This window comes from Peromyscus leucopus, chromosome 1 (genome assembly GCF_004664715.2).
Source record: "Peromyscus leucopus breed LL Stock chromosome 1, UCI_PerLeu_2.1, whole genome shotgun sequence".
Lineage (NCBI taxonomy): Eukaryota > Metazoa > Chordata > Mammalia > Rodentia > Cricetidae > Peromyscus > Peromyscus leucopus.
This window is the reverse complement of record NC_051063.1, coordinates 1,982,740-1,994,862: the sequence shown is the minus strand read 5'-3', so window position 1 is coordinate 1,994,862 and position 12,123 is coordinate 1,982,740. Positions and strand designations below refer to the sequence as shown.

General features: G+C 46.9%; 1 protein-coding gene across 10 annotated transcripts in view; it reads left to right on the top strand.

The window, feature by feature from the left end:
• The window catches only part of Znf217 (zinc finger protein 217), a 46,405-nt gene that overhangs the window by 18,774 nt on the left and 15,508 nt on the right, over positions 1-12,123 (top strand). For 2 of the 10 annotated variants that reach the window (XM_037204531.1, XM_037204522.1), the window contains exon 1: positions 4,677-4,800. The exons of 3 other annotated variants lie outside the window; for them this stretch is intronic. The gene's annotated coding sequence lies outside the window, so the exon portion shown is untranslated. Of the gene's footprint in view, positions 1-1,389; positions 1,460-4,676; positions 4,801-4,901; positions 4,989-5,444; positions 6,314-8,092; positions 8,343-12,123 lie in introns of those variants that run through there. 5 more of the 10 variants (XM_028885098.2, XM_028885096.2, XM_028885097.2 and 2 more) reach the window with 5 other exon arrangements.

Below are 12,123 nucleotides of genomic sequence, written 5' to 3'. Positions count from 1 at the left end.
CTGGGATACAGAGTGAGTTCCAGGACAGGCTCCAAAGCTACACAGAGAAATTCTGTCAAAAAAAAACCAAAAACCAAAAACCAAAAAACAAAAAAAAAAAAACCAACCCCCCCCCAAAAAAATAAAAGTAGAAAATATAGGATTTGCTGGAAAATGTATGTATATATAATTTAATGGAGCTATTCATGGGGAAGAAAAGTTTACTGATTATAATATAAGGTGGCAGCAGACTGAGCAGTAACTATAATATTCCTGTACCTCTAAAATTTTAATAATAATATTAAAATTTAAAATAATAATGTTCTTTGATTTTTCTTTTTTTCTTTTTTTGGAGACAGGGTTTCTCTGTGTAGCTTTGGAGCCTGTCCTGGATCTTGCTCTGTAGACCAGGCTGACTTCGAACTCACAGAGATCTGCCTGGCTCTGCTTCCCAAGTACTGGGATTAAAGGCGTGCGCCACCACCACCCGGCTAATAATGTTCTTTGAGACAGGGTTTCTCTACATAGCCCTGGCTGTCCTGGAACTCACTCTGTAGACCAGGCTGCCCTCAGTGATCTGTCACCTCTGCCTCTACTTCCAGAGTTCTGGGATTAAAGGGCATGCATCATCATGCCCTGCTGTTATTATTATTATTTTGAGACAAGGACTTAAGATACAGCCCAAGCTGGGCTCAAACTCACGGGCTGAGAATGACTTTGACCTTCTGATCCTTCTGCTTCCCTGTGCCCAGTGCTGGGGTTTCAGCCATGGCTACCATGCCGTTTATGCAGTGCTAGAGACAGATCCAGGCTTCCTGCCTGTGGGCAAGCACTCCACTACCTGAACTATATTCCCAGTTCTGCTTTTTTTTTTTTTTTTTTTTTCCCTGAGACAGGATCTCATGTATTCAGTCTAGCTTGGAATGCCTTGATCTGCCTGCTTCTAAAAAGTTTTGGTTTGAGTGTGTGAATAGAAAATGGTTCTCTCGATTGAGACTGGTGGCCATGATTGGATTTCAATAATTTTTACTTCTCTCTCTCTCTCTCTCTCTCTCCTCTCTCTCTCTCTCTCTCTCTCTTCCCTTGTCCGATTGGGAAAATGTGTTGAGTGGAAAAAGTTTTGAAAGGGGCTTCTTTGGAACATTATATGTATAAGTCTGTAAGGCGATTTTTTAGGAATATTTTGAGAGAAGGCAACCTTGGGACACAGCAGTATTAGAAGAACAAACAGTTGTGCCTGTAAAGGGGTTAACAAAGTTGCCAAAGGGACAGATGTTCTTAGAATCAAATGGTGTTCTTAACCCAATCAAGGTTGATTTAAGTCAATCAAGTCGGATTATATCTCAGCCTCTATTTAAATTGAGCTTTACTTAGCCCCTCCCTTTTTGGTTTGCTGTAAAAACCAGCAATCACCTCTCCTCCTGTATTGTTCCGGGCCAGGTGGACTGGCAGGCTTCAGCTCCGCCTTCCCTCCTGAAAGGTAACTTCTGCCGTCTACTTTTCCTTAACTTACTGAGCGTTTTCAAAATGATGACTTCCATTGGGTGGAAATCCAGGAAGGGAAAAATGGAGTGCCCTCCCTTGGCTTTGTTATCTCTCCTTAACTTAGTGCTTTCAGTCTTGGGAAGAGGGCTGCCCTGCCTCCCTCTCAGAGTCCTTTGTAGTTTGTAAATGCAGGTCCGGCTAACTTTTTCTGTTTCCTGCTGCCTGCAGTTTTTCTGGTTTTCCTGCCCTGCACACTGAGTTCTTTGGAGCGTGTGTTTCTGCTGCAGCTCCAGGGATTTCGTTTCCAAGTTGTTTCTCTGTAATCTGTTCCACAGTGAAATAAATACTTAGGAAAGATTATATTCCATCTGCACTTCTAATTAGGACTTAGTCTCAAAAAGATAATTCCTGTAGATAGTATATACAGCAAACCACGCTTGCCCTTGTTTTTGTAAGATTTTCGTATACAGGCAGGATCTGGATAGAAAATCAGATGTTAGTTCAAGGAAGAGGCCTGCTAGCACTAAGATGAAATCAGAGATAATGGTGTGATTTTTTTATAAGCGCACATTGGAAGTGTGTCTTGGGGCTGGGGGGTGGTGGCTGTTTTGGAACTGTGAAAAGGACGAGACATGGCCGAGGTTTGTCGGGTTCAGGAGAAGGTAGGATGGAGCCTGAGTTTGGGTACACGTGTAGATCCCAGCAGCAGGCACGGAAAAGCCGGCTCCCACTCGGTGGCTGTGTCCTCCAGCACCTGATTCCTTTGGAGGTAGCGCAGCCTGGGAAGTGAGTGAGTGATGGCGAAGCTGGGTTCCGCGTGGGCGGGGCCAAGGCCGTGGAGACCAACGTTCGATTTTTCAGTTTCCACTTCGCCCAGGAGTGGGGAGTTCTTAGCTGCTTATTACGAAACCAAACGTCCCTCGGATTCTCCTGTGACTTTCTGACTTTTAATTGTGTCTAACGACCCACGCTTCCCAAATCAACGCGAGGCACGAGCCTCCGCACTCCAAGGCAGGAATTCGATCCCTCCACGTCCCTTAGAAAACAGTGTGTGTGTGTGTGTGTGTGTGTGTGTGTGTTTGCAAGCCCAGCCGTCACTGGCAGAATTTTGCAACGATTTCCCAGTTTTGTTGGCACATCTCCAGGAGGGAAGGTTCTTTGTAATTCTTTGCTCAGACATCAGGATCACATACAAATCTCTAGCAGATAGAGCAGGGAAGGCAATTCTCTTTCAATTTTAAAGGCTACAACATAGTAAGTTTTTTTTTATTGTCCCTTTTATTTGTGGTGGTGGGAGGAGGGGGAGGAGAAACAGTAACAGACCATCTGATGCCAAAATGGCTTAGAGAGGTGGCTTTGTGAGGGCATGGAGGAAACCCCCCCCCCCCCCTTTTTCTTGCTTTGCTCTGAAAATAACTCAGTAGCTACAAGGTCTGAGAGACCGAGTCTCATTGTTCTTAGCCAAACGATTATTTGTCAAAATATTTGACTGTTTCCCTATTGCTGCGGAGAAGTTTGGACTTCTCTTTATGCTCCATCTCCACACTAAGATTTTTAACTCTAAGCACTATTGTGTTTACAGTATTCAAGGCTTCAGAGTGCAAAGGTTATCCATTAACATGTAGACTGAGGCTACACTTCGGTTTAGCCTCAATCTCCATCCACTTTACTTGCTCAGAGTTTTCTTTGTTTGTGTCAAAGCTTGCCCCCCCCCATCGTTTTTTGGGACAAAGTTAAATGAAGTCTACTGCTTATGAATGTTTGAGCTGTTACGTGTAGAGTGTGAATATTTATATGGCTTTAACCAATACTTTAAAGAAAGATAATAATTTGTGGTGAGAGAAGGAACCGTAGTACTAAAAATGATCGATATCTTATGGACTTGAATGAGAATCAGGGCTGGCTTAAGGATCTACTTCCAGCGCTGCTAATTAATTGTGAGTAAGTAATTGATTCACTTCCTTTGAAAAAAAGACTAACGAGACCATATGTGGGTTGGTAGTTATGTAAAACGACAGCAAAAACATTCTACAAGGCAGATTCTTGTCCCTTGATAAGCTGGCTTCTTGAATTCTTCCTATTTATTAAGGACTGCCTTGCTTACCAGTTCCGGTCTTTTTTCCCCGCCCCCCCCTCCGTTCTTTTGATTTAGAAAATGGGTATCAATGCTTTATTGATGTTTTCCCACTTTTTGACACACGGAGGGCCAGCTTGAAAAAGAAACAAACAAGTTGGCCTTTCTGTGTGAAGCAATAGATCTATTCTATATTTGAATTCATTTGCATTTTGGAGCAGAAAAATTATTGGATGTGATTTATGGCCGCCATAGTTCCTCCCTGGGGCTTCCTTAAAACAGGGGGCATCTGTCCCAGGCCTTTGGAGTCATAACCTTTTCCTGTTTTCTTTCATCTTTTCTATAAGTCGGGAACAAAACGGTAGGGAGACGTTTTAAGTGAGTTGGGCGTAAAGCGGGGGTGGGGGGTGGGGGGGTGCTGTGTTCTTTTTTGTTTTGACCCCACTTTTAAGCCTAGTTCCACCCAAGTGAATTTCTGTGCAAACTCAGTAGATTTGTGGTACCAAATCCAAATTCAGACGTCAAATTATAATAGAAACGCAAGCCCAGGGTCTTAAGGAAAAAGACAATTAGCTTTATGAAGATACTAATTTGGAGAAATTTAATCCTCTTATCTCACATTGAATCTCTGGAAAGTGTTTTCCTTTTCCTGAGCACCGCTATCCTGTAAGCTCCCCAAAACCAGTGGCAAGTTTTTTTTTTTTTTTGTTCCTGATTCTGGGCGACCCGGGAGTTGGGCAACCGGCTCCTCCCCTCCCCTCCCGGGCGCACCTTGCGAGGGAGGGGGGGGAGGCAGCGAGGGAGGATTGGCTGTGCGCCTGCGCCGCTGTGCTCGCAGCCCCCCCCTCCAGAATACCTGTCACTGGAACCGCCCGGGCGCGAGCGCGCCACGTTAGGCCGGATGGCGGGAGGTGGAGCGGGGCGCGCGTGCGCCGGAGCCCGTGGGGCGGCTGCGGGGTGCGCGCGCCGCTCTGCGGGGCTCGCGCCTCGGGGGCCCGTGGGGGGCGTGGCCGGCATCGGTGGGCGGGGCAGGGGCGCGCTTGCGCACACGCGCGGGCGCTGAGGGGGCGTGACAGGCGCGGCTGGGGGCGGGGCGTCGGGCGGCGCGGCCGGGGGGGAGGGCGCAACAGCTGCTGCGAGCACTTTCTGCCCCAACAGTCCCCCGCCGGACGCCGGCCGCCCGCGCAGGGACCCCGCGCCTGCACTGTCCCCGCGCGGACGAGTAGGGGGCGCCCGCGCCGCTCCCTCGTCCCGCGCCGGAGGTGAGCCCGGCCCCCCGGAGCCGCTGTGTGGGTGGGGGTCCCGGCGCCCGCGGCCGTGGGAGGCGGGCATGGCGCGGCCCCGTCCGGGGCCCCGCGCCGTCGGGGCCCCGCGGCGGACGCACAAAGGCCGCGCCGCCCTTGCCGCTCGTTCAGCCCGCGGCCGGGGCGGTGCAGCCGGACGGCCGCAGGTAAAGGGGCGCCGGGGCCGCATCCCCACGGCCGGGGCCGCGCGTGGGGCTGGGAGGGACGGCCGAGAGACAATGGCCCGCCCGGCGCGGCGTGGCCGTCGGGGGGGCCGCGCCCCCTCCGGGACCCGCGTCCCGCAAGTGAGGGAAGGTGTTCGGTTTCACGCCCAAACTTAGAACGCCCCGCAAACTCCCGTGGGAAGTTCGTGCGGGGCGGCGGGAGGCGGAACCGCACACTGGAGGGCGCGGCCCCGAGCGCCTCAGTTTAGCCCCGACGCGAGCGGGCGCACGGGGAAGGGCGCCCCCGCCGCGGACCCTCGGAGCACGGGAAACGCATTCTTGGGCGGGGAGAGTGGGGGTGGGGACAGCAGGCGGGGATTTTTCCCAAAAGGTTTGCTTCCTGAAGTGAGCCGAAGCCTTGGGGGCCCCCATCTGGGACCCCCAGTGGGTGCTGGTCCGCATTCGGGCAGTAGAAACTTCTTAACTTTTTATTGTTTAGTGGGGGGGGGGTTCTCCCCAGACAGAAGGTTTGTGTCCTTGAGCCTTAGTTTCTCTTTCTGAGAAACAGGCATTCCTGAGCACGCGTTAGATTAAGGGGAGCCAGCCTGGGGTCCCTGGTTGTGGAGTACCATGTGTACCACAGGATCCCGTGGCCGGTTTCCTGGTTTGAGGATGGGTTGGAGCCATTAAGCTGTATGTTTTAAGAGGCCTAGGTCTGATTTAGTTCAGGTTGATTCAATTATGTCTTCATCGCTTTTGAGTTGGTTGAATAACTTGACATGAGATTAAGGCCAACAAAAGAAGAGGCAGGGTAGCCACAGCTGCTTGCCAGGCCTGGAGACTAGGTAGGGGCCTCAGGGGGCCTTTCACCTCGCTTTGTAAGTGAAGGACGTCCAGAGCCATCTTCTTGACTACTTTCCCCCAAGTGGATCGACTGCCTTGATCGGTACCAAATCAGATTTCAGACGCCTAATTTTTGCTTCGAGAAGGATGAACAACAGGTCTAGTCCCCCCCCCCCCAAGCTGTTTTCTGTAGTGACAAGTGCAGAGAACTAACCTAATTGCTGTCTGAAAAATAGAACCGTCAGACCACTAGTCTGTGCTTACTTAGTTAATGTACCGAGAACTTTTTAAGGTGTGTCCTTAATGATAGATGACTTTTTTTCTTCCCGAGAAATCCTATTTATTTTAGATACTGTTTTTTAGATTTTTGGAGTCCAGTGGTGAAGTTTTGCTTTTTGGTTATTTAGATTTTCACTTTGAATCCTGATCTTGTATTGGGAGTCACCCTCAAGGCCCCCTACCCATCCTGCCACTTTGCCAGTTATGTAAGTATAAAATCCAAGAGACCTCTAAAAAGATTCTGCCCTCCTATGCATACAGAAGGAAGTGGAGGGGAAGCATGCATTTCTTTAGGTTCCAGCTTTTAGTCCTTTTACTTCTCAGCCTCCTCTCCCACTCTGCAGTCTGATCTCGTCTTTTTCAGTGAAATAATTCGTGAGATTGAAGTTTAGTAATTGTCTTGGCTTCGTATTATTCCCTTTCACTTCTTACTTTAAAAAAGGAACTAAGATACCACTTAGAAAAATTTTCCCCTTTATGCTGAAGAATCTATTTTAATAATAGCTCTCTTTCTTTTCCCCCAGGTGGTAGGGGAGGAAGAGGGGGAGAGAAAGTTCAGACTCTGGCTTTGGGGGGATTGTTTGCATTTGTTTTGTAATCCTCCAATTTTGGCAGAGGAACTTGGGGGTGACTAGGCGCCCCTAATCCTTTTCCAGTGAGCTTGTTTTAGAGGAAATTTGAAAATAAGACTTAATCATCGAGTCTCTTCCAAACTGATGAAATAATTAAGTCACACAATGGCCCTCGATGACTCAGTCTATCTCCTCCTGGCAGATAAGTGCTAATCACCTTTTCTTTCTCTTAACATCACTTTAGTATGAAATGATGTTTTGCCACAGCAGGGCTGCCATCCTCCGTCTAGGAGCCCTCTTAATTCTGAACTGCCTGATTAGAGCCTCGGGGGTTCCAAAAGATGAGCTGCTTTTCCACTTTATTAAATGACATTCTTTCTTCTCAGTTGTTCTAAACATGATACTGGTTGATAAGAACTTTGAAGTAGTTTTAATGACCCTTGACTGCCTTAAAAACAGAACTTCATGAAGGATCTGCTCTCTGACTGCTGTGAAAACATGGCTGGGCCCTTAAAAATACTGTGTAGGAAGCTGTGTTTCCACTCGCTCAGAAAACAGTTTGAGATTGTCCTATCTCATACTGTGTGGCTTCCATTGTGGATTTTTGAGGTCACTGGCTATAATTTTTAAGTGGCTGGTTCCTGATTTCCCATTTCATTTTAATCCCATGGCAGTATGTGTAATTAATAATTTGGGAAGTTGAAGCTGAGTTATCAAGAAGTGGATTTCCCAGCTTTCGAATTAAAAGGAACAACACGAGGCAGTTGGGGTAAACTGTCTGGTATTCTAGTGTCAAAATGTGCCATTTTAAGTTGAACGATCACAGCTGAGCATATGGAATAGTTTTTAATTCACCAGGGTTATTAAAAAATAAGAACCTGGAAGATGTGTGTGGAACAGCTACCAAAATTGAATTAAAGGATTCCAGTCCTATTAAATATTCTGAACCAGGAAGGGCTTAGCTACAAGGCATGTAAATTGAAGCCGTGACAGGAGGCGCCTCAGTTCACACACCTCAGCTCCAGGTTTCGCAGGGGGAGCGTGTTAACTAGTTTAAATGCACGTGGAAGAAAGTGGATTATTACACAAAGACTTGGGGAAGTGTCTTCCCTCTGCTCTGTGGGGAAGTGTGGTGGAATATCACTTGATGGCCTTGTTGTGGGGGCACTGTGAAAGTGCTGGAAAGCTGGCCTTTGAGTTAGGTGATCTGGATTAAGGTTCTTGGCCAGCCAGTAGTATAGACAGACAGATTTGCAATGGTATGTGGGCCAAAGGGTTTTGAATTCAGACCATGAGGGCAGATAGCAATCTTGCCTTTAAGGAAGTTGTGTGTGTGTGGGGGGGGGAGTGGGGGCACACACCACCATTTTCTCCTAAAAATCTTTATCTCCTCATGAGTGAGTTCAATTCCTGGACATGTCTAGCTTCCAAATAACCGGGGGAGCCCCTGTTAGCCAGCTGCTACCTCAGATTTCCCTTTTATGTTGCACTCCCTAGAGAACTTCACATGTGAACGTTTGTTGACTGCAACCTCTGAAGAGCCATTGCTTCCTGCCCAGGCTATCAACATTATTGAGTTACTGGAAATTTGGGGCCAGTTTGGTAATTTTATGCTAAAGTTGAGAAATACAATTACCAACCCTGAAAAGACAGCTGAGCAGAGGTGAGCAAGGGGATGAGTTGACCCCTGGCTTTTGTTCTTCAGCTTTTCCAAGGTTTTTTTTTTTTTTTTTTTGCCTACACTACCCCCCAAGTCAGCTGCCTTTTTAATGGGTGATTGTGATCTCTCAAGTTTAAGACAGTGCTGAATGGTGAGGTGGTGTTTTACTTGACTTTTCTAATGTCTCTTAGAGCAGGATAATGTAAAACATTTAGTTATGTTAAAAGAAATGTTTGTTTGACACTGCTTATGTGAATATTTAAAAAGGGCAAAATTCAGTGTTGGTGGTAGTTTTTATTTCCTAGTAGCTGCAGATTAAAACTCTGACATGTAAATCTCTAACAGTGGTTGGTCTTGTTCACTGAAAGGAAATTTTATTTTTATTTACTTTGAGATGCAAACAGGTAACTATGAAAGAGCTAGACACAATGTTAGCATTTATTCAGCTTTATGTATTCTGTAGGAAGGGGGGCGTTCTGTGAGGTTGAGGAATACTGGATTTTAAGGGCATTGCTCCAGGTTGTGTTTTACCTGGTTAGTTAAATTGAGTCTTGATTTAGACCCTGCCCATTTAACCTTCTGAAAATAATTCCTTGTGCCACATAATGGGCGTCCTGTTTGTTGATGTCGTGTTGTGTTGTGTGTACACGGACGTGCTGTGCACAGACACTGAGTCAGTGGAGCTGATGAACCTAGGTAAATGTGAGTTTGCTGCTGCATTTTCCTGAAACCCATTCCTCTCTGCAGCTGGCCCCAGCAGATCTCAGAGCAGATGTGAGGGAGGTTGCCCTCGATAGGCAGGGTTACTGTGAGAAAGTTGGAACACCAGTGTCCCATCCTGCCTGATGGAAAAGTAGCAAGGAAATAATTCCCCATAAGCTGCTTTCCTGATCAACATGGAGTGTTGGAAAGCCAGTTTACAGAGCTCAGTATCTTTTAGTATTGACAATATTGAAAGTAAAACTGGCTCCCTCAGCACACCTGAGCTGTTTGGGGCTGAATCAGGCAGTGTCTAGTTAAAGGGCCAGGATCTCATTCCTGCTGTCAGGCCTTGGGTCTCCTGCTGTTTGGAGTGAAGTGTTCTCAGAACTTTCCGGAACTGGGATTGTTTTGCCCAGGAGTTTCTCACCTTGCCTTACAGCAGTGTTTTGCCTGTGATAGTTGGATTATAATGTTGAATTTAAACTGAGAATTTACACTTGAATCAGTTTCTCTGAACTTTTAAGTGCTTTTTCACTCACCTGCTAGGGAAAAGTTGATCTGGTCACTGAAAGATCAAAAGTTACTTTGCTTCTTCCCATTCTCATGTGGTCTTCATTTATCATGGTCTCTTATTCCTTGTTCTCCCTCTCTGTTCTTGATCCAGCTGGGATCTCCCGCTCCCCTAAGCTCTCTTTCCCTCGACCCTTGCCCTTCATTACCTCCACTCACGTCCAGGTTGTTCATGTAGATCTTATCCATTTCTCTGTCATTGGGCGATCCCTGTGTCTTTCTTGGCCCCTCCCCCTTTTTTTAAAGATCAAAAGTTACAAGTTTATGCACCAGGGTGTGTGTGTGGGGGGGGTGGGGTGGGCAGTGGGGGTGACAGTAGTGGCACACACCTTTAATCCTAGTGCTTGGGAGGCAGAAGCAGGCGGATCTCTTTGAGTTTGAAGCCAGCCAGGTCTAGAGAGCGAGGTCCACGACAGTCTAGGCTACACACAGAGAAACCCTGTCTTAGAAAAAGAAGAGAGAGAAAGTTAAAGGTTTAGGAGCTGTAGAGATAACTCAGACAGTAAGGCCCCTTGCCACCAAGCCTGATGAACCTGCATTTTGATTCTTGGGACACACATGTTGGAAGGAGGGAACTAGCTTCCAAAAACTGTCTGCCCTTTGATCTTCACATATGTGGTGTGGTATGCATCCCCTCATTATATACAACAAATGCAGTTTTTAAAGTGGTAGGTTTTGTTACTGTAGACTGATTGAGAAGTTAGTCCTGTTGCAGGGTTAAGAAAAAAAAAAATGTAGTGGGCTGGTGAGATGGCCCTTGTTGTGCCGGGTGGTGGTGGCGGCGGCGGCGGCGCACACCTTTAATCCCAGCACTCGGGAGGAGGATCTCTGAGTTCAAGGCCAGCCTGGTCTCCAAAGCGAGTTCCAGGAAAGGCGCAAAGCTACACAGAGAAACCCTGTCTCTCGAAAAAACCAAAAAAAAAAAAAAAAAACAAAACAAAACAAAAAAAACCAAAAAAAAAAAAAAACCCTTGTTGCTCTTGCAGAGAACTGGAGTTCAGTTCCCAGCATCCACATGCTGGCTCTTCAGTTCCAGGGGCTCAGGACACCTTTCCTAAACTCTGGGTACTGCATGTAGATGTTTCACACACATATACACTCAGGCAGAACACTTAATAAATAAATCTTAACCATCTTCCTACAAACTATCTACTGATGGATGTTTGGCCTGCATGTACTTCTGAGCACTGTGTGTGTGTGCCTTTCGGAGGCCACCATTGGATCCCCTGGAACTGGAGTTAAAGCCATAAGCTGCCATGTGGGTGCTGGGAGTTGAACCTAGGTTCTCTGGAGGAGTAACCAACCAGTTTCTTTAACCACTGAGCCAAGTCTCTAGCCCTAATTTTGTAGTTTTAAAAATAGAAATACATTGGTCAGAGTGAGTTGAGTGTCTTCACATATCTGTTAGGACACCTCTAACCTGGGGGAAGCAGTTGGAAGACAGGCAGATTGCTGCCTATGAGAGGATTAAATGTCCTCAATGCCTTCCTGATCCTCAGTGGGAGATAGCCCTTACCTAGAATGTGAGAGAACGGATTCATGGGAAGCACACACACAGATGTGTTATCTGAAGGCTCTGTGGCTATGAGTATTTCTGTGTTCAGTGGTGTTTCCAAGTCCAAGTATAGTAGTCCTCACGAGTGGCAGTTCCCCTGATTGTGTTGCTTTGAGCACAGTTTCTTTCTTTTCACTATCTTGTGTAATTGGTAATTTTACAGTCAGGTACTGGGGAGAGATTCATGGTTGATTTAGTCACACATCAATGTCTAGTTAGGGACTTAAAGGATATCAAATACACTTGAGCAGTTAAAGCAAAGCCATATGGTTCTTACTGAAAACTGAGTAATCTTTTTCTTGGGGGGAGTCGGGCAGGTGGTTTCTCAAGACATGAGTTTCTCTGTGTAATAGCCTTGGCTATCCTGGAACTTGCTCTGTAGACCAGGCTGGCCTCGAACTCAGAGATCTCCCTGCTGGGATTCAAGGTGTGCGCCACCACCACCTGGTGAAACTGAGTAATCTTATTGTGCATTAAGCTCTAGTGTGTTCTGTAAAAGTGAGGGCATATTGAGTGCGGTGCCTGGAGCGTGGGACTGAAGGTTCAGTGGTGCCTTTACAGGAGTGAAGATTTAAAAAGGTTTTTAAACAGACCTTTGTTTTTTTATTTTTTGCAGAGTTCTTTTTAACAAGCTTGGTATGGTTAGAATACTTGCTTTCCTGGCAACCAAACAAACTTACATTGCAGTGATGTCCCTTTCCCTTCACTTCTCTGTCAAATAGTCCGTTAAGGACTGGGATTCTGTTGCTTTCCGCACTCCAGCTTCTGGGAGAGCTGCGTTTGCCTGCACTCTTCAGGCAGAGGGACCATGTTAGGTAGCAGTTAGGGTAGAGCAGCTGCTTGGCTGGGTTCCGATACTAAGTCTGTTGAGTGCTTTAAAGATTGTAGCGCAGCAAATTGATTTTAACACCTTAAGAAGTATTCTGCCGCTTTACAGTTGAGTGAAAGACTTGGGGC